This window comes from Zalophus californianus, chromosome 4 (genome assembly GCF_009762305.2).
Source record: "Zalophus californianus isolate mZalCal1 chromosome 4, mZalCal1.pri.v2, whole genome shotgun sequence".
Classification (NCBI taxonomy): Eukaryota; Metazoa; Chordata; class Mammalia; order Carnivora; family Otariidae; genus Zalophus; species Zalophus californianus.
Genome location: NC_045598.1, coordinates 66059080 through 66083110, shown reverse-complemented (window position 1 = coordinate 66083110; position 24031 = coordinate 66059080).

Sequence of the window (24031 nt, the reverse complement as noted above, 5' to 3'; positions counted from 1 at the left end):
TTTGGTATAATGGCTAGATACAAGATCAATATAACATATTAATAGTTTTTTAAGGGCGCCTGGGTGGCTCAGTTGGTTAAGCGACTGCCTTCGGCTCAGGTCATGATCCTGGAGTCCCAGGATCGAGTCCCGCATCGGGCTCCCTGCTCAGCGGGGAGTCTGCTTCTCTGACTCTCCCCCCTCTCATGTGCTCTCTCTCTCTCTCTCTCATTCTCTCTCTCTCAAATAAGTAAATAAAATCTTTAAAAAAATAGTTTTTTAAGAATAGCTATAAACAGTTAAAATGGAAAATAATCCATTTACCATTATGATGAAACTATAAAATAATATTAGAGCAAACTATTTGTGAGGTAGAGCTCATTTAAAAAGAACTATAAAATGCATTGAAGAGCATGAAATAGACTCTGAATAAATGAAAAACCATCTTGTGTTCCTGCATAGTAAGACCTGATCTCACAAAAATTTCAATTCCTTGTATGTTTTTATCATTCGTGTTTTTCAAGAATTATTAATTTTCCCTATTCTGTGTATTGAGAATACAATGGTGATAGTGATGGGATATAGACAAAAAATAAAATAAACAAGCAAAACATATTGTATGTTAAACAGTGGTAAAATGCCCTGGGGAAAAATAAAGCAGGAAAAGCAAATAGAAACTGTTATAGAGATAGTAGTTTCTCACAGAATGATCAAAAGAGGCTTCAGTGAGAAGGTGACATCTGAATGCGGACCTAAAGGATGTAGGAGAGTAAGCCACGTGGCATCTGGGTAAAGAACATTCCAGGCAGAGGGAAAGTACAATGTCTGTGAGTTGACAGTTGTGTAAGAAGGCTATTAGAGCTGTGGAGTGGACAAAGGGTAGAGTACTAGGTGAGTTCAGTGAGGAAGGACTGGATCATATCACTGTATTTTGGTTTTTACTCAAAAGCAAATGGGAAGTCACTGGAGGGCTGTAGGCAGAGGAGTGACATGATCTGACTAACTTTTCACAGGATAATTCTCTTTGCTCTATCAACCATACTCAGGGTGCAGGGAAAGAAGCAGGAAGAATGACCATGAGGCTGTTATAGCTGTCCTAGTCAAAAATAGAGGTGGCATGGGCCAGACTGCAGCCATAGAACTTGTAAGAAGTGATTATATACCGGACATGTTTGAAAGCTAAAGCGCTAATACTGGGTCTTGGGTAAATGGAAAAGAATGAAGTTGAGGATGGCATCAAAGGTTTTTGGCTTGACTTCACAAAGGATGTTACCATTGACTGAGAATGGAGAAACTGCACAGAGGCTTGATATTCAGACCTGTTAAGTGTGAAATACCTATTTCGATTTACGAGTGGAAATGTAGGTAGTTATACGTGAGTCTGGAATTTAGGGGGAAATGTCATATTATATATATTAATATATATTCCAATTATTATTACTTTATACATTAATTTTAATTAATTATAAAGTTGATTTGAAAGAACAAATATGGGGAAAATACGAGAATATTATAATAAGAAAGAACTAACAAGAAAGAACTACATAGATATATTTGACTTACCAAATAGGAAAACTTACTACAAATTCACTATGATAAAAAGAGTATGGTATTGTGAAAGGAATAAAATTATGTCTGTATAAAAGAACATCCAGAAATAAGATCTGTGTATAGAAGGAAATAAGATATTACAAAATAACATTGTCTTTTCATAAAAAAGGATTCTTGAGTAAATGTTGGCTTGTCAGAGAAGACCATTTTTCATACCATATACAAGATATAATTATAATTATATTCAATATATACATGTAAACATCACAACAATCAACACACAAACATCAAGCTTAGTGATGTTTCCCATTCCAAATGTGATGCAAATTGATCACTAACTAGAAACAGGTTTAGAAAAATCAAGCAATTTTCCCAAATTAACATAGCTATTAAGTGGTGAACTAGGATTTAAAATCTGTCATGTGCCAAAGCAAATCCTTTTACCCCTCTGTTAAATGGTGTGTCTGGTCTTTCTTGCAACAGCTGTATTTATAAAATACTATTAATGATTTTACAAAAGAAAATGATTCAAAGCAGATAAAAGAAGCTGCCTACAACTGGCAAGACGTAAGATGAGGCTCTACTCAAAATTTTGACTCCAAGACTTTATATTAAATCCCAGATGCCTTTCTAGCTGGATGCAGTGATGTCCTAGGAGCTGTGCTGGACCACCATAGGAGGCTCTGTGGAACGGGAAGGAGGGAGCTGCCATATCTACTGGAGGGAGCTGGGAGGTTCTCAGGGGAGACTTCAAAAAAGTGCCACTGGGTGTTGGGTCTAAATTTGAGATCTCAACAGGCAAGGAGGGAGAGTCCCAGTCCCTAGATCCAACTCCAATTTTTATGATTTTCACAACTGACCTCTCCTAAATCCTGAGATTTCCTGAAGTGTTTGGCTCACCACTTAGTCCACATCTTTTTAAATCAATGCTTATGCTCTCCACTCCATAGACTTGTAGTTTCCCTACATGAAGCCCACTTACTTCAGACTGGTTTGCAAAAGGAATTAGGTCTCTGCTTTAGTGTCTAACAGCTCTCTCACCATACTGTGAGGAATAGTGCTGGGAACGCTGTAAAGCAGTGAGAAGAATCAGAAGCAGTGTGAGAATGGGAGATCACTGCCCCTAAGAGTCCCATTTATGACCATTGTAGCAAAGGTTCCTGTATGTAAAAACCAAATTTCTATCTCTAGAGATTGCTATCCCTCCTTCAGGCAAAAATATCTTAGGCAATTCCCCAAATAATATTCCAAACATTTCATAGCATCTGTATGAATAAATAGGGAGAGGGGCACCTGTGTGGCTCATCGGACTCTTGATTTCACATCAGGATGTGAGCTCAGAGTCATGATCTCAGGGTCATGAGATCGAGCCCCGCTTAGGGCTCTGCGCTGGGTGTGGAGCCTGCTTAAGATTCTGCCTCTCCCTCTCCCTCTGTCATTCACCACCCTCCTACCCTCTTTGCATGCACTCTCTCTCTCAAAAAAAAAAAAAAAAAGAAGAAGAAGAAAGAAGAAAGAAAAGCAAAAAAAGAAAAAATATATAGAGAGAGAATTCTTCCTAATATAGATAATATGGTCAACACAATAAGCTGTTCTGGCTACAGTCCATAGTTAGGTATCATTTAATAAATTCCCAAATAGGTGGGTGGCTAACTTTCTCCTGATAGTATCAGAAATACAGATTGTTGCCTGATTATTTTATACTTTTTTTTTCTTTTAAAAGTATTTCCCCCATTGAGTTAATTAACACATATCAGCTCACATATTTACCTTGTTTTTTTCTTGTGAGAACATTTAAGTTCTACTCTCTCAGCAAATCTCAATTATACAATACAGTGTTATTAACAACATTCACCATGTTATACATTAGATCCTCGTTTTATATTTTTTAATGCACGCTATTGAGAATGAATATGGATACTCAAGAAGACTGAATTTAATGCAAGCAAAGGAATGTGAGATTGAAGGTAAATTTGTATTATGTTCAAAAATATTCATACTCTGCAATCAAGCAGACTATGAACACACTACAGATTCAGGTTGACTCAACTTCCACGTCTACTTGAGTCCCCGAGTATAATTGTTAGGTGGATTGTGACTCTCCCAATGCCCATGCATTTAATTCTCTTAACCATATGAATTTTACAAACTCCAATACAATATAGCTCCCTCTATTGTCATTAAATCACAAGACCACAATGTAAATAGAAGGAGGAAAAAAAGATGTTCCTAAATAAGACTTTTAAAACACTAGCTCCAGAAATACAAAATAGAAAACTACATCCCCCACAACAAACCACACATAAACTCAAAGTTGCATAAAAGTGCAGTAGTAAAAAATGACAGAAACTGTAAAGGTTTGGGACCATAAAATATCCTTGTTTCATGTTTCATATTTCTTCAAGATAACCTGCAAACTTCACTAGTAATATGCCTATAAAAAACGGAAGTGAGTTGTTTGAATTTATTTTACTGAATACAGCTTTAAAATCACTGACAAAAGCAAGTCTGGTATCTTCCACAAGTAATTCTTCAGAGTAAAAGAAATGGGTGAACCTCAGTTACAAGCTCTAGTTATGTAGGGAAACCAAGGCTTCAACTCCTAGAGTCTGACAAATCTCCCAGCTGGAATTAGACTCTTCTATCCATTTTATTTTGTACCTTTACTTAGCATCATGGTGTGTCTCACCCAAGTCCCCCTTACCAGCTGGTACTCTTAACTCCTGCTGAAGAACTGTATACACACAACCTACTCTGAAGCCTTTCCCTTGGCTGACAGAGCCAACTCTGACTTTTCCTCCTAGGAGGCTGTATCCCTACCCCCAGGATGGCTGATGACACCTGGCTGCATGGGGATGCAAAGCTACTTCCCCTCGCTGCAAGTGGAATACTTTTAGAGTGCAATTTATACTCCAAAATAGTCCTTGGATCAGGCCAGCAAAATGAAAAAGCATTTAACTGGGACCACATTTTTGTCAGTTTTTTCCTCTTCCTCATTGTTCTTCCTTCACTCCCCTAAACATTTTTTTAAATTTATTTATTTATTAGAGGTGGGGAGGGGCAGAGGGAAAGAGAGAATCCTGAAGTAGACTCCCCACTGAGCACAGAGCAAAATACTGGGCTTGATCCCAGGACTCTGAGATTATGATCTGAGCCAAAATCAAGAGTAGGCTGCTCAACCAACTGAGCCACCCAGGCACCCCCAGTAAACATTTTTCTTAAAGATCACTACTTCAATAAATCAAGGAACCTAAAATCTCTGTTTTAGGCAGGCTCAATTGCTAGAAAATCCAAACTAAGATACAAACTATGTTTCTTCCTCATATTTAAAATATTAGTAGACATGTCTATCTTGTCTTAGGTTTAAACTTCTTGAAGAAATAGTCTCTCATTCATTTTGTGAAAATAATTTTGTTTTACTGATTCTCCTAATGCCTACTTCTCCACCGTAACATCTCTTTCCTTTTCCTATTGGGTTTTAAATCCAGGGGTGGACCAGGGCAAGAGTTTGCATTTGCATCATACTTATAGACCCAACAATGAACATGCTTGTTCTTCACTTTATCTCTGTTTTCTTCCTTCTTCATTTCCCTTCCCACTAATCAGCCTTCTCCAATAAAAGTGAGTAAAATGATTTGTAATTAGATAAACCATATGGTTAGTACGTATGTGTGTATGCATGTACAAGCGTAAAGCTCATTTAACCACTTAGAAAATAAGTACATACCAATCTTGACATTGACTATTTTATATTAAAAAAGGAGTTGTATTTATCTTTTCCTATCTAAATTTTTGTAATCTATGAAGTATGTATATGGACTTAGTCATAAGCTCCAATGTTCTAGAAGTTTCTCATAAAAGAATAACTATTTAAGGCATAAAAGAAGAAAGTCCATGGTAACACTATTTATTGTGGTGCTTTAATAATATTATTTTTCTAGGGGCGCCTGGGTGGCTCAGTCAGTCAAGTGTCTGACTCTTGGTTTCGGCTCAGGTCATGATCTTGCTACCGTGGGATCAAGCCCCAGGTTGGGCTCTGCACTAAGCACAGAGTCTTCAAATTCTCTATCCCTCCTGCTCACTCTCTCTTTTTCTCAAATAAATAAATAAAATCTTTTTAAAAAATTTTAAAATATTGCTTTTTTAAATCAACTGATTTCACTGGTTATTTTAGTAATTTTAATTAGTCATCCCATGCTGTTTCAAGTTGTATTATGATCAACCTGAGAGGAGTGGCTGTCTTGTATTGATCACATCTCTTAGTATATACTATTTTTACTTCTGGCCCAGAGACAAATTATTGACATTTAGCAAATGTGCATTTCATATAAATTCTTTGCATGATAGGTAAGTTTGTCTAATTTTAAACAGTAGTCAGTGATTATATAAAGAAAATCTGCTCCACCAAAGTAAATATATATATATATATGAGAAAATTTTGTTTCCAACAAATCTGATAAAATGGTTCTTTTTCTCCCATTCAGAACTAAAGAAATAAAAAAGAGTAAAAAAACAAAAGCAAATAATTTAATAGTAGTAGCATATTAAATTTAATGATTCTCAAAATTTTAAGAAATAGATTTTTTGACTGAAGCTGGATATTTTGAAAATATGTGACTATCATGTAGTATAAGAGTATAGAAAATTATATCAGTTGATAATTGTAACCGGATGAATGCATCTTTTTTCTCTATTAAAATCTTTTTTTTAATTTTTTTTTAAGATTTTATTTATTTGACAGAGAGACAGCGAGAGAGGGAACACAAGTAAGGGGAGTGAGAGAGGGAGAAGCAGGCTTCCTGCTGAGCAAGGGGCCCAGTCTGGGGCTCAATCCCAAGACCCTGGGATCATGACCTGAGCCGAAGGCAGGCACTTAACTGACTGAGCCACCCAGATGCCCCTCTTTTTTAAAAATTTTATCCCAACTTTTCATAAGTTTGCTAAACCTCACTGAATCAAGACTATGCACATTTGTGGGTTTTGTTTCTTTGTTTCTTTTTTTTTTTCCGATCTTCAACTATGGTTATAGACATATTTTCGGACAAGAAAACAAAACAAAATACCAACATCACCTTTAAGGACCTCTCCCTTTGCTGAACAGTAGCATAAGAAAGATATCAGTATAAATTGGAAGTCCCAATACAATTTCCCCACAAAAATGGATAAAATTACCTCAGGAAGGGGCGCCTGGGTGGCTCAGTTGGTTCAGTGACCAACTCTTGGTTTCAGCTCAGGTCATTATCTCCTGTTGAGAGATTGAGCCCTCTGTCAGGTTCAAATTCGGATTCCCTCTCCCTCTTCCACTCCCTCTCCCTCCCCCTCTGCCCCTCCCCCAACTTGCGCACACGCCACATGCGCGCTCTCTCTCTCTCTCACTTGCTCTCTAACAAAATAAATAAATAAATAAAATCCCTAAAAAAATTTTCTCAGAAATCCATATTTTCCAGAATATTAAAAAAAATCTACAAATCTGTTTTGTCCCATTTTTACCACTGTTTAAAATTACTTTATTTACCTGTTAATCTTCTAAACTACATTACATATCGGCTTAGAATGCAAATCACTGTCTTCATTGATTATATATACTTATACTCTGGTGAATAAATGAGTAAATTAATAAACGTATTAACGAATAATAAAAACAGCAATTTTAATGTAATTAGTATTTCAGTTTATCTTTACAAAAAAATGAAGGACTGCGTCATTGTTGCAAGCATATGTTTTGAGTTTTAGACATTAAGTGTCTCTTAAAAATACAACTTTTCAAAGCCAATTTCCAGTTCCACATGTAAGGAGCTCAGAAATCACCACTATGTCCTAACAACAAGACAAAGCTGAAAAACCAACTCTTTTTGAATTCCTAAGAGAGGGGAAGACCCAGGGCAAGCTGCTGCCCCCAAGATTGAAGAAACAGGTGAATACATGGGGTCATAGCTTATCTGAGGGGGGAATGGAAGGCTCCGTGGAAGCCAGCACAAGGGTAGTAAAATCTAAACTGTAACAGCTATGTTGCCGAAGGCCCAGTGCAAACACTGTGAGAGTTAAAAACTCCGGAAAGACCCAGTCACAGGAAGAGCCTCCTATTGTGAGATTTATCTCCAGGAGCTTGACATGTTCCCACAGTTAAATATCAGAGAAAAATCCCTGAAACTTCTGGCAGGGAGAAGATAAAGAACCATTTTGAAACACACCAGAGAGCACTGTGTTCTATTTAACCAGGCCTGCCCTCAGGAGAAACTAGTTAACCAGAACCTAATCTGGTAAGTACTATCAGAGCCTCACTGACCTGGGGAAGTAAAATAGCCAATTTCAGCTGGCTCCAGCAAGACTCTCCCCTCTTAGATGGGAGAAAAAAACTGACAAACATTTGTGAAGGTCACAGTCCAGAGGCACAGGCTTACTAAAAGACTGAGACCTAATCACAGGATTATAGAATGCTTCCCCTCCCTCCATACCTATCACCATAGTATCACAGGCCTATTTACAGCAGTTCCTTTGACCCAGCACATCATGGCCAGCTACCAAGAAAAAAATTACAAAGTAAGGGGCGCCTGGATGGCTCAGTAGATTAAGCATCTACCTTCAGCTCAGGTCATGATCCCGGGGTCCTGGGATCCAATCCCATGTCTGACTCCCAGCTCAGTGGGGGGCCTGCTTCTCCCTCTCCCTCTGCCCCTCTCCCCTGCTCCTGCTGTCTCTTTTTCTCTCTCTCTCTCAAATAAATAAATAAAAGCTTTAAAAAAGAAATTTACAAGGCATACCAAAAGGCAAAATAACACAATTTGAATAGGCAGACCAAGTATTAGAACCAGACATGGCAAGGATATTAGACTTAACAGACTGAGAACTTAAAACAACTACATCTAGTATGCTATAATGGATAAAGTAGATGGCATGAAAGAACAGATGGGCAATGTAATCAGAAAGATGGAAAGCCTAAGAAAAAAACAAAAAGAGTTTCTAGAGATTAAAAAAAAAAACAAAAAACAAAGAATGCCTTTGATGGGCTTATTACTAGACAGGACACAGCTAAGGGAAAAGTCTCTGAGTTTGAAGATATAACAACAGAATGCTCAAAAACCAAAAACAAAGAAAACAAAAATGAACAAAAGGAAAAAAGAAAGAATAGAATATCTAAGGACTGTACAACTACAAAAGGTAAAATTGGAACACCAGAGGGGAAGAAAGAGAAAGATACAGGAAAAAAAAAAATTTAACTGGTAATGATTGATAATTTCCACAAATTAATGTCAGAAACCAAACCACATACCCCAAAAGATCAGAGAACACCAAGCAGGGTAAATAGGGAAAAAATTGGTCTACAATTTCAAATTATAGAAAATCAAAGAAAAGGAAAAAAAAAGAAGAAGAAGAAGAAACCAGAGCAGGGGGAAAAAACACTTTATCAATAGAGGAACAAAGATAAGAATTATATCAGACTTCTCAGAAAACCATGCAAGCAAGAAGAAAGTGGAATTGAATATTTAAAATGTCAAGAGAAAAAAAACACCTAAAATTCTGCACTCTGCAAAATTATTCTTCAAGCTGAAGGAGAAATAGAAACTTTCTCAGACAAAATTGAGGGAATTTATTGCCAGTAGACTAGCCTAGCAAGAAATGTAAACAGAAGTTCTTTAGAAAGAAGGAAAATAATATAATTGAGAACCTCAGGTCTACATAAAGAAATGAAGAGTATTGGAGACTAAATAAGTGAGGGTAAAATAAAAACTTTTATTTTTTTATTCTTAATTGATCTAAAAGATAACTGTTCAAAATAATAACAGAAATGGATTTGCTTATGTATGTATGCTTATACATATTATGTATATCTACCTGCATATAAGTGAAATATAAAAAGTAGTCTTAAAACTCAACAATAAGTAAACAAACAACCTGGGGGCACCTGAGTGGCTCAGTTGGTTAGGTGTTCGAATCTTGATTTCTGCTCAGGTCATGAGCTCAGGATCCTGAGATTTAGCCCCGCTTGGGCTCCCTGCTCGTGCTACCCGCTTAGCAGGGAGTCTGCTCTCCCTCTCCCTTCTTCTGCCCCACTCTCAAATAAATAAGTCAATCTAAGAAAAAAAAGAAAAGAAAGAAAACAAACAACCCAATTAAAAAATGGACCAAAGACCTTAACAGACACCTCACCAAAGAAAATATACAGATGACAAATAAGCATATGAAAAGATGCTCCACATCATATATCAGCAGAGAAATACAGATTAAAACAACAATAAGATAATACTACATACCTATTAAAATAGCCAAAATCCAGAACATGACAATACGAAATGCTGACAAAGATAAGGAGCAATAGGAATTCTCATACGTTGCTGGTGGGAGTGCAAAATGGTGTAATCAGTTTCGAAGACAGTTGGATGTTTTGTTTTTTTTTTTACAAAAATAATCATATTCTTATTATGCAATCAAGCAATCATGCTCCTTGGTAATTACCCAAAGGAGTTGAAACTTATGTCTACACAAAAGCCTATACATAAATGTTAATAGCAGCTTTATTCATAATTGTCAAAACTTGGAAACAACTAAGATGCCCTTCAGTAGGTGAATGTACAAATAAACTGGTACAATCAGATGATAGAATGTTATTCAGTGCTAAAAAGAAATGAGCTATCAAGCCATGAAAAGACATGGACGATACTTAAATTCCTATTATCAGTGAAAGAAGTCAATCTGCAAAGAGTACATACTGGGTGATTCTAACTATATGACATTCTGGAGAAAGCAAAATTGTGGAGACAGTACAAAGATCAGTGATGGGGGTGGGGAGTGGCAAGGAGAGTAGGTAATAGTCAGAGTACTGAGTACTGGGGATCTTTAGCGCAGGGAAAATACTCTGTGTATTATAATGATGGATACATATTATTATACATTTGTCCAAATCCATAAATGTATAACACCAAGAGTGAAACCTAAGTTAAACTATGGATGTTGAGTGATTACAATGTGACAATGTAGGTTCATCCTTGGTTTAAAAAAAAAAAGTATCATTCTGGTGTCTGATGTTGATAACTGGGGAAGCTATGCATGTGTATAGACAAAGGGTATATGGGAATCTCTATATCTTCCTCTCAATTTTGTTGGAAACCTAAAACTGCCCAAAAGAATTAACCCAATAGACAAAAATTTAATCAGCCTATTTCCCTCTCCCTTAATTTATTTGCATTTTATCTACTCTAGCCATAGGCCATTACACAAATACTGAATCTGTGAATCAGATGGCATTTTGCTATTTTATAATAGTTACTGAAATATTTATTATTATGCTTATCTTCAAAAATGTTTACGCTACCTTATCCTATCTGTGGAAATATTTGCAACAGTTAAATTCAAAATTCTTTTTTTTTTTAAGATTTTATTTATTTGACAGAGACACAGCGAGAGAGGGAACACAAGCAGGGGGAGTGGGAGAGGGAGAAGCAGTCTTCCGGCTGAGCAGGGAGCCTGATGTGGGGCTTGATCCCAGGACCCTGGGATCATGACCTTGAGCCAAAGGCAGACGCTTAACGACTGAGCTACCCAGGCACCCCTAAATTCAAAATTCTTAATATGATATCTCAAAACCCAATACTAGTCAAAGTGATTATAATAATTTTTTTTCTTTTTTAAGAATCTATAAATCTTAGCATGACAAGGGTGCTCACTTTTACCACTGCTATTCAACATTGTACTGGAAGTTCTTGTCAGAGCAATTGGAAAGAAAAAGAAATAAAAGTTATCTAAGCTAGAAAGGAAGAAGTAAAACTAACTCTATGCAAAGAGGACATGATCCTACATAGGTCCTATATAGAGAAAAATTTAAAGAATTCACAAGAAAGGTACTAGAGCTAATTAATTTAGAAATGCTGCTGGGTACATGATGACAAACACATAAAAATGAGTTGTGTTTCTATATACCAGCAATGAACAATCCAAAGGAAGTTAAGAAAGCAATTCCATTTACAATAGTATCTAAAAGAATAAAATATCTAGGGATAAATTTCCCAAGTAGGTGAAAGACTTACTAAAAAACACGTGTTGCTGAAATAAGTTAAAATAAACCTAAATAAATAAAAAGAGACCACATGCTCATAAATAAGACTTAATATTGTTAGAATGCTAATAATACCCAATGCTAGCTACAGATTCAAGGCAATCCCCATCAAAATTCCAGCAGTGTTTGTTGCAGAAATGGAAAAGCTGATTCTCAAATTCATACAGAACTTCATAGGACTCTGAATAGACAAAACAATCTTGAAAAAGCAAAACAAAGTTGGAGGACTTACACTTTCTGATTCCAAGCCTTACTACAAAAAGCTATAGTAATCAAAATAAGATGGCACTGGCATAGGGATAGACATATAAACCAGTGGAAGAGAACTGAAAGTTCAGAAAACAAAAACAAAAACAGAAACATACATATTGGTCAATGGAATTTTGACAAGGGGCCAAGTCCACTTAATGTGGAAAGATAGTCTCTTCAACAGAAGGTTTTGCAACAACTGGATTTTCACATGGAAAAGAATGAAGTTGGAGCCCTACCTCATACTATATATAAAAATTAACTCAAAATAAGTCAACGACCTAAATATAAAAGCTGAAACTATAAAGCTCTTTGAAAAAAATATAGGATAAATAGAGGAATACAAATCAAAACCACAATGAGATATCATTTCTTATCTACTAGGAAGGCTAAAATAAAAAAAAAATCAGAAAAGGAGTGTTGATAAAGATGTGGAAAAATCAGAACTCTTATCCAATGTTTATGGGAATATAAAATGGCTACTATGGAAACAGTTTAGTGATTCCTCAGAAGACTAAATATAGGATCACCATGTGACCCAGTCATTCTACTCCTATGTATACTGAGAAGAATTGAAAACATGGACTCAAACAGATACACGTATGAAAATATTTGTTACAGCATTATTCACAACAACCAAAAGGTAGAAACAACCCATATACTCAAAAAAAGATGAATTGACAAATCAAATACAGTATATACATTCAAAAGGAATATAATTCAGCCATAAAAGGAAAGGAAGTTTTGATATATGCTACAGCATAGGTGAATCTTGAATACATTAAATTGAATAACTAAGCCTCAAAAGGACAAATACTTTATAATCCATTTACATGAAATATCTAGAATAAACAAATTCATAAAGTCATATGATAGATTGGAAGTTAACCAGGCTCTGGAGGGGGAAGGAATAGGATTATTGCTTAATGGTTACAGATATTTGGGGTGATAAAAAACCTTTGGAAATAGTGCTAATGGTTTCATAACATTGTGCGTATAATTAATGCCACTGAACTCTACACTTAAAATGGCTAAAATGGCACATTTTATGTTATGTATATTTTACTACAATTAAAAAAATGAAAGACAAAATGAAAAGAATCTATAAATCTTACAACTCCATTTACTGACAATAAAGATAATATTTTTAAATATGAAAATCTGACTTCTATATTACTTTGTCCAATAACTGGATTTAAGTGAATTCAAGTCAACCTGCTTGTGTTGAGTTATTAGGTAGTGAATATGTGACTTAAATGTGTTTTGAAATTGTAAAAGATTTTTTTTCCATTTCCACTAAGTTAACTCAATATTGTAAAATAATCATTCTATAAATAACAATGTCTTTTAAAAATGTAATTCTAAAATTATTTTTATTAGGATATATATGGCCTGAAAGAGGGCAGGATTTGTCTCAATAAAAAGTCCATTTAAAAATAACTCATTCAATAGAGTTGCAGAGACAAAAAAGAAAAAAAAATATGCTATCTGTCAATAGTCAGCAATTAGAAAACATTGAAAGAAACTATTACATTCAAAATAGCAATGATATAGCTTTGAGATTAGAACCCTGGCCCTTCTACAATAGCTTTGCTTACATGGGCATTATCAATCTTGACTTTTATATTTAATTTTCCTTTGACTGGAAGACTCTCCCTTGCAGCCAATCCACTACCTTCCCCTCAAATAACTCCTATCATTTTTTTTTATTCATGCCTCATAAGTGACTATTTTTTTTTTTTAAAGATTTTATTTATTTATTTGAGAAAGAGAGAATGAGAGATAGAGAGCACGAGAGGAAAGAGGGTCAGAGGGAGAAGCAGACTCCTGCCGAGCAGGGAGCCCGATGTGGGACTCAATCCCGGGACTCCAGGATCATGACCTGAGCCGAAGGCAGTCGCTTAACCAACTGAGCCACCCAGGCACCCGTAAGTGACTGTTTTCAAAGAACACTTCAACAATACCTAACCCTGCATTGGTTTAGGAGTCTCCTATGTGTTACCTTTTTGTCTTCTTGCTTAATCATTTCTCTTTCACACCATATATATACTTTATCAAGGTGGGTACAATTTTGCTTTGATCACAATCCTATATATCTTTGAAACAGAGTGTCTGCCACAGAGTAGATGTTCAATATAAATATATTTTAATAAGTAAGTGATAAAATGGCATAAACCTATGAGACTTACATAAAGAAAATGAAAATCTTTACTGAGAAAAACATGGCTATGAATGGAAATCCTGAAAATTCTAGAGATGTTACTATTTCCCAAATTAAATTATATGTTTGGTGCAATTTTAATCACAATTGGTGTGATCTTTTTTACAGGTGAACATAAAATGTTTCTTAAGTTTATCCAAAAAAACATAAATTTGTAGTATTATTAATAAGAATAATATTCCTAACATAATTTATGAAGGGAATATTAATAAATATAAGAATGAAGACTTGCTCATCCCAATATAAAAACACCATAAGGTTAAAATCACATATTTACTATATTTAATTAAGAACCAACAAATGCATCAGTGGACCAGAATATTAATAGGCAGTACAGAAACAAACATTATGCATAAAAGAACTTATTATATTGCAATTATTTAGAGAAAGAAAACTATTCAATCAATGATATTGTGTTAACAGGTAATTAATTAACAAAATATTAATAATATTAGTAAATTATTACTATTGCATAACAACAAATTTACAAAATAAGTATCTTAACAGCAAACACTGATTACTTGATAACTTCTGAGGGTCAAAATTCAGGCACAGCTTGGCTGGATACTCTGCTTCAAGGTTTCTTACAAGGCTGCTATCAAGTTGTTTCCAACCCTGTGATCTTATCTGGAGGCTTGAAAGGAGAAGGATTCACTACCAAGCTCACGTCCTTGTTGGCAGGATTCAGTTCCTTGGGGCTCATGGCCTGGGACATCCTCCATTCCTTACCATGTGGTCCTCCCCAACCTCCTGACTGGTTTCATCAAAGCCATCAAGAGAGAGATTGTGCTAGAAAGGTAGTCAGAATCTTTGGTAATCTAATCATGGTAGTGACATCTCTCAACATTATAGTATTCTACTGGTTAGAAGCAAGTTAATTAAGAGGAGGGGCTTCCACAAAATTGTTTATGCCTGGAAGATAATAAGGATTATTTGGGCCATCTTACATGCTACCTGTCACAAATAATAATGATAGTAATGATCACAATAATAATAATAAAGAGGAGGAGGAGAAAGAGAAGAAAAAGAAGAAATAGAAGTTAGACCCTAACTTCCTCTCTTAGATCAAAATAAATTCCAGATGAACTAAGTAGTTACACTTTAAATCAAATAAGAGACAGTAAATCTATGTAAATTCATTGTTTTGCTACTATTATAATGGAGGACTTTCTAAACATATAATCAATAGACAGGAAAAAGGTGGTGTATTTGTCCATAATGTAGACATATGTAAAAAGAAAACTAAAAAATATACATAATGGGGCAGCCTGGGTCGCTCAGTTGTTAAACGTCTGCCTTTGGCTCAGGTCATGATCCCAGGGTCCTGGGATGGAGCCCCACATCGGGCTTCCTGCTCCGCGGGAAGCCTGCTTCTCCCTCTCCCACTCCCCCTGCTTGTGTTCCTGCTCTCGCTATCTCTCTCCCTGTCAAATAAATAAATAAAATCTTTAGAGAAAATATATATATATACACATAATGAAGCAAAGAACAAATTGCTAATATTGTTAATAAAGAACTCTAAACAAAGGAATAAGATTTAAATCACTTATAGATAAAAGACATGACCATATAACTTATTTAAAACAAATCAATATTAACAAACATTGCCTAAAGATGATAAATATCAAATTAGCTGTTCAGAATGTAAACTTGAAAGAAGTCACATGCCATTCACCATTCAAGAAGTTAAAAAAATACTTAAATAGCATGCTAGATAATATATGATAATAACAGAAATAAGGTAGGTGGTTACATAAAAGTAACATATTTTTAAGTATATATTGACATTCTTTAACTTAAAACAATTTTTATTGTGTATCGGTAGCATAAAATATTAATAATGCATTCTAAAAAAATCATCAGGAATATACTCAAATATTTATGTACAATGATGTTCATAGTGTTACTTATACTAATTAGAATGAATTCAATTTTCCAAAAATAAGGGCTTGGATAGGTAAATTATATTGTTTCCATTAGATAAAATGTAATGATCCCATGTTATCAAAAATATCTAAGGACATACAAAAATGTACATAATATAAAGTTAGGTAACAAAGGCAATATATCCATTGGTGATATGAGGTCCGCAAATATATGCATTTTATATATAGATAGATGTGTACATATATAGAGAGCATTATGTATGCATGCGTGCGTGTGTGTGTGTGTGTATAAACTTCCATAACCAACATATTGACAATTATAATTAATAAGGACAGACGGACAAAGGGATCCCATACAGATTACACCTGAACAATCAAGTTTTCTTCATTCAGAAGATACAGAAGAGGGGCGCCTGTGTGGCTCAGCGTTAAGCGTCTGCCTTCAGCTCAGATCATGATCTCAGGGTCCTGGATGGAGCCCTGCATTGCATCTGGCTCCCTGCTGAGTGGGGAGTCCGCTTCTCCCTCTCCCTCTGCCCCTCCCCTCTCCACTTGTGCACGCTCTCTCTCTCAAATAAATAAATACCTTTTAAAAATGTATGTGCTTTCCAAATTTTCAACGCTAAAAAGATATTACTGTATTTAATATAAGTGGTAAATTATTTTCAATTTTCCTTCCTCTCCAAAAATTATAATAGACACTAACCATTCAGACTTTACTAAATAAAGTAATAAGAACCCCATTTCCAGGGTTGCTATGGCTATGTGTATTTGCCTTACAATGTTCCCTTACTGCCATGTTTCCTAGCTTTGAGAATTTTTTGAACCTTTTTCCACTACTTCCAATAAAGTACTTAAAAAATATTTTTAATTATATATATTTTATCCAGTTTATATCTCTAAGCATGCATACCTTTGAAGCAATTGCCCTTACAAATAAGTCATTAAATATAGAGCAAGTTAGCAGTCCATTCATGGATCTAGGATTTCATAGTTCACTGAAAGTCTTAACCATAATAACTTTACTTTAAAATATATATATATATATATATGTATTTCCAGTTGTTGTTTGTCCAAATCCTCTTGTAAGGGTTTTTAAGAATACAGGTTATAATAGTAACAAAATATTTAGACTATTTTTGATTCTTTATAAAGATTACTCCATCCAACTATTGTAGTAAACATAGTTTTCCCTTCCTCTATAATGAGACCCAAATTTTGTGCATTTATTTTGCTTAAAGAGAGAATACCCACCTTCAGGTGTGGCTGAGAGATTATCTCTCTGTCTCTTTTTCTGTTTGTGTCTCTAATCTCTATACCTATATATCACATTATAGGACTGATGTTACTTTAAATACACAATCACTCTCCTCCTGTGAGGGCTCACTGCAGCCTTACCATACTGCATTCCATTAGTGCACTTTCCATACACACTTTTTTAATTTTTTTTAATTTTTTATTATGTTATGTTAGTCGCCATACTTTCCCACATTCCTTAACAATAACTCTCATATTTCCCTCTCATACTCTAACACCTCCTTCTGTACTCTGTTTCTCTGTTGATGACCTTACTGAATACTTCACTGAGAAAATACCAGCAAACAGAGAGAATTTCTAAATATCCTACTACCTCAGCTATTGGCTAATCTGCATCAGTGGCCATATTTCCTGCCTTCCTTCTTAAGGTTACTGATGAATTTACCATATTACAAATCTTCCATTAGTATCCTCTCACCTACTTAAGGACAGAGAGCCAACAGTTCTCCTTGGCCAATTTAGATTCTCAGTTTTTCTCTTTACAATGGATCATTCCTGTCAGCATATAAACACATTCTTGTCTTTAAAAAAAAAAAAAAATCACCTTTTGACTATATGGTCCCTTACCACATACTTCACTTTTTTCCTTCTTTGTGTTATAAGCATGTTCGTAAGAGCTATCTATACAGCTACCTCATGGAAGTGTCTCATGAAGCCCCTGCAACCAAGCCTTTATCCTCATGATGCCACTAAAACTATACCAATGATTTTTGTGTTGGAGTGGCCAATTCTCATTTCTCATACTGAATGATCGTCAGAATTTTCCCTAAATGGTAGCTCTCTCTGTTCCTTTGGCATCCAGGTCACTATACTCTCCTGAGTTTTCTGCCATGTCTCTGTCCTTTCTTTCTTATCTTCTTTTTTTCTCTCTCTCTCTCTTTTCCACAACCTCTAAATCTTAGAATACTCTAGAACTCAGTTTGCATCCTCTTCTTTTCTCTACCCTTACTCCCTTATTGACTTCATCAAATCTCATTGCTTTGAATGCCATCTATATGACTTATGATGCCTAAGTCTATATATCCAATTGTGGAATCTAACCTCTAAAAGTGGCCTGCATCTACTGGTATTCTCATTCTTGAATATTTCCCTCTCCTTGAATTGGGCCTGCCCCTATGACTTACTCTTGACCAGTAGAATACAGCAGAAGTGAGGTCATAGGACTTATAAGGCTAGGTCATAAAAAGTCCTTCAGCTTGTATGTGGGCTTTTGAAGTGCTTGCTCCTGGGATGGATCTCTTTCTTGGAACCCAGCCACAATGCAAGCCAAAGCCACAATTAAAGACCATGGGTAGATGCTCTGTAGATAGTCCTGGCTGAGTTCCTCGCTAACAGCTAGCATCGACAGTGCATTATGTGAATGGGGTTCACATAACCCATTCACATGTGAATGGGTTCTTCTCATGCTAGTTCAAGTCTTCAAATGGCTCCAGCCCCAGCCCCTGTTCGACTACAACCATATGACATACCCAAAACAAGAGGCACTCAGCTGAGCCCAGTCAAACCACAGAATTGTGAGAAATAATAATAAATCATTGTTTTAAGCCACTACATTTTGGATAGTTTGTTAGGCAGCAATAGATAACTGGGTCACTTGAACTTCCAGCTGAGATATTCTTCCCACTAGATATCTCTGCCTGGTGATTAAAAAGCATGTCAAACTCAGCATGTCTAAAATAAACTCTTGATCATTCTGTAGCAAGCATGATAGCCTCCTAGTCTTTCCCATCCCAGTGAATGATCACTCATCATAATTACAGATGCTCAGACCAAAAACTTTGGTTTCATCATTGATCCCTCTTTTATTCACAGGGTAAATCCAATCTAACAATGAATTCCATTTGTTTTACCTTCATCATATAGCCAGGACTGGCCATTTTCCACTTTTTCCATTTTAACTTCGTGTTGTTAAAATCTCCCCCTTACTCTATTTCAGATGCCTTGGAGCACTCCATATATTGTCATGCCTTAAGGCTTTTATATTTTGTGTTTCCCCATATAAAGTATGCATTATGGCTCTGCTCAAATGTCATTTTTTTCAGTGAAGCCTTTCCTGACCAACCAACTTAGAATTACAGCCCCTATCCCTCAAAGACATTACCTATTCACTATCATTCTTTCTTCATAGTACTTCCTCTAATCTGACATATTCAATTGTTATTTTTTAATTTTATTACTTATTCAATTATGTGATTGTTTGTTCGTTTTTGTTTTTTTAAATCTGTCTTCCCATTAAGCCCCATGAGGGCAGGGATTTGACTGCTTTATCTTCAGCACTTAGAATAGTGTCACAAATAAATCAGATAATACATACTGGTAGAATTAGGGAATGAGTAAGATCCTCTCCTCTTATAAAGTTATTTTAATATATGCAATTAAAATGAATTGTGTTTTGGTTTAAATTTTCTTCTATAATTCATGAGTTAAAATTAGTGACAAATTAATTAAGGTAATAAAGGAAAAGAATGTTTTGACAAAAGTTGTTAGAGATGAAGCGAATTTTCTGCAACTCTTATCCTCAGTGTTGTGTCATATTTTTCAAAGACATTTTAAATGTATGTGAGAGGTAATTAAATAAATTTTTAACCACCCAACCCAGCACATACTTGTGTGTGGTTATAAAATTTAAAGTGAATTTGCATTTTTTTCCAGCCTGCAGTGTTTACATTTATATGCATATCTTATTTCTTATACTCTTTATTCTGAAACCTAAATCTCCACCTTGGTTTAACAACTTTATCTTTAATATTCTATAGCCAAGATGAAACACACACACAGGCTTTAGAAATATCTTTGGTGGTAGGAACTTAAAATTTGCAACAAAAAATATGTTGATATAATTTATGAAATTTAACTGAGGAAAACTTGTGGGGAATAGAAAATATGAACTAACTAAACATCCTTCAAAGCCAGGAAAGACCACAAAAAAGTTAGACCTCAGGCTCCAGAGAAAGCCAAGAGGCCGAGATAATGCGTTTAACCCAAGAAGATGAAAATTAATAAAGGCGGGGGGGGGGGGGTGGAGCAAGATGGTGGAGGAGTAGGAGACCTGGATTTCGTCTGGTCTCAGGAATTCAGCTGGATAGGGATCAAACCATTCTGAACACCTACAAACTCAACAGGAGATCGAAGAAAAGAATAGCAACACTCTGAACAGAAAAGTGACCACTTTCTAGAAGGTAAGACGTGCAGAGAAGTGAATCCGAGGCGATATTCAGGATAGACGGCAGGGGAGGGGCCTCCGTAGGCCGCTTCTGGCAAGTGATAGAGCTGCGGAGCACAAAATCAGAAATTTTAGAAGTCGGCTCCACTGAGGGACGTCGCTCCAGTGGCTAAGTGGGGGGTGGAACCCTCGCAGGACGGTGTGGTCTCAGGACCCTCGGGGTCACAGAAAGACCGGGGGTGCCTGAGTGCGGCAGAGCTCCCAGGTATTGGAGCAGGGAAGCCGGCTGCAGAGACAGAGCCGAGGAGTGGGCTCTCAGCCCCAGGTTGTCATAAACCATGATCCGCAGCACAGTTGGGCCACTGTTCTTCCAGCAGGCACCCAACAAGTGGCAGAGACAGGGAAACTTTCCTTCCTCCCCTGGGAGGAGTGGTGCAGGAGTGCACCATGGGGATCTGCTGGGTTTGGAGACTCCACACGGGGTGGGTGCCAGAAATAGAAATGCTCAGTCACAGGCCGGGTGAGCAGGGAGTGCGGCCAGAGACCGGGGAAACGGGAGTGATTGCTTTTTCTCTGGGGGCGCACTGAGGAGTGGGGCCCTGAGTTCTCAAATCCTCCGGGGTGGAGATTGGGAGGCCACCATTTTCACTCTTGTCCTCCAAAGCTGTACCGAAAGCTTGCAGGGAACAAAAGCTCCCAAGAGTAAAGGCGAGCAGATTACTTAGCAGATTACTTACTGACCCAGCAAGGGCGGGGCAATTCCGCCTCCAGCAAAGACATTTGGGAACCTCGGCAACAGGCCCCTCCCGCAAAAGATCAGGAAGAACAGCCAGCCAAGACCAAGTTTATCAATCAGAGAAGGGCAGAACTCCAGAGCTAGGGGAATACTGCACATAGAATCCATGGCTTTCTTACCATGATTCTTTAGTCTTTCAAAGTTAATTTTTTTAACTATCTTTTTTTTTTAATTTTTCTTTTTCCCTTTTTCAACCAATATCTTGTCAAACCCTTTTTTAAAAGATATTTTTATTTTTCATTTTTAGAGTCATATTCTATCCCTGCATAGTAGTTACCATATAAGTTGTTCTCTCTTTAAAATTTTGAGATACAGTTTCCTCTAACAGATCAAAATATACCCTAAATCTCTAGTGTATGGCTTTGTTCTAGTCTCCTGCCTGATCACATTCTCTCCCTTTTTTTTTAAATCCTCATCTTTCTTTTTTTCAAACAACTTCTTATCTTATTAATTCCTTTTATAAAATTTTTTACAATTTTCATCTTTACAGTCATATTCCATCCCTTCATTGTATCAACCCTTATTTTTGTACATATATAATTTTTTCTTTCTTTAAACTTTTGGAAGGCACTTTCTTTTAACAGACCAAAATACATCCAAAATCTAGTGTGTGGCACTGATCCATGCACCAGCCTGATCATATTTGATCATATTCTGTTTTTTTGTTTTGTTTTGTTTTGTTCTGTTTTTGTTTGTTTTTATCTTTTTAAATTTTTTTTCTTTTTCTTTTTTCTTTCTTCTTTCCACTGGTTTCAGGTCTTTTCTGATTTGTTTAGAGTATATTTTCTGAGGACGTTGTTACCCTGTTACAATTTGTTCTCTCATTCATCTATTCTCCTCTGGACAAAATGACAAGATGGAAAAATCACCTCAACAAAAAGAACAATAGGTAGTACCGACTGCCAGGGACTTACTCAATATGGACATTAGTACGATGTTGGACCTAGAGTTCAGAATCATGATTTTAAAGATACTAGCTGGGCTTGAAAAAAGCATGGAAGTTACTTGAGAAACCTTTCTGGAGAAATAAAGGAACTAAAATCTAACCAAGTCGAAATCAAGGGGGCTATTAATGAGGTGCAATAAAAAATGGGGGCACTAGTTGCTAGAATAAATGAGGCAGAAGAGAGAATTAGTGATATAGAAGACCAAATGATGGAAAATAGAGAAGCTGAGAAAAAGAGAAATAAAGAACTACTGGATCATGAGGGCAGTATACAAGAGATAAGCGATACCATAAGACGAAACAACATTAGAATAATTGGGATCCAGGAGAAGAAGAAAGAGAGAGGGGGGCAGAAGGTATATTGGAGCAAATTATAGCAGAGACCTTCCCTAATGTGGGGAAGGAAACAGGCATCAAAATCCAGGAGGCACAGAGAACCCTTCTCAAAATCAATAAAAATAGGTCAACAACCCGACATCTAATAGTAAAACTTATGAGTCTCAGAGACAAAGAGAAAATTCTGAAAGCAGTTCAGGAGAAGAGATATGTAACCTACAATGGTAGAAACGTTAGATTGGCAACAGACCCATCTACAGAGACCTGGCAGGCCAGAAAGGACCAGCAGGGTATATTCAGAGCACTAAACGAGAAAAAAGTGCAGTCAAGAATACTATATCCAGCTAGGCTGTCATTGAAATAGAAGGAGAGATAAAAAAGCTTCCAAGACAAACAAAAACTAAAGGAATTTACAAACACAAAACCAGCCCTACAAGAAATATTGAAAGGAGTCCTCTAAACAAAGAGAGAGCCTAAAAGCAGCATAGACCAGAAGGGAACACAAACAACACGAGGTAACAGTCACCTTACAGGCAATACAGTGGCACTAAATTCATATCTTTCAATAGTTACCCTGAATGTGAATGGGCAAAATGTCCCAATCAGAAGACACAGGCTATCAGATTGGATTAAAAAACAAGACCCACCAATATGCTGTCTGCAAGAGACTCATTTTAGAACCAAAGACACCCACAGATGGAAAGTTAGGGGGTGGAAAACCATTTACCATGCTAATGGACACCAAAAGAAAGCTGGGGTGGCAATCCGTATATCAGACAAATTAGATTTTAAACCAAAGACTGTAATAAGAGTGAGGAAGGACACTATATCCTACTTAAAGGGTCTATCCAACAAGAAGATCTAACAATTGTAAATATCTATGCCCCTAACATGGGAGCAGCCAATTATATAAGGCAATTAATAACAAAAGCAAAGAAACACATTGACAACAATACAATAATAGTGGGGGACTTTAACACCCCCCCTCACTGAAATGGACAGATCATATAAGCAAAAGATCAACAAGGAAATAAAGACTTTAAATGACACACTGGACCAAATGGACTTCACAGACATATTCAGAACATTCCATCCCAAAGCATCAGAATACACATTCTTCTCTAGTGCCCACGGAACATTCTCCAGAATTGATCACATCCTAGGTCACAAATCAGGTCTCAACCGGTACCAAAAGATTGGATCCCTGCATATTTTCAGACCACAATGCTTTGAAACTGGAATTCAATCACAAGGGGAAAGTTGGAAAGAACTCAAATACATGGAGACTAAAGAGCATCCTACTAAAGAATGAATGGGTCAACCAGGAAATTAAAGAATTTAAAAAATTCATGGAAACCAATGAAAATGAAAACACAACTGTTCAAAATCTTTGGGATACAGCAAAGGCAGTCCTAAGGGGAAAGTATATAGCAATACAAGCCTTTCTCAAGAAACAAGAAAGATCTCAAATACACAACCTAACCCTACACCTGAAGGAGCTGGAGAAAAAACAGCAAATAAAGCAGAAACCCAGCA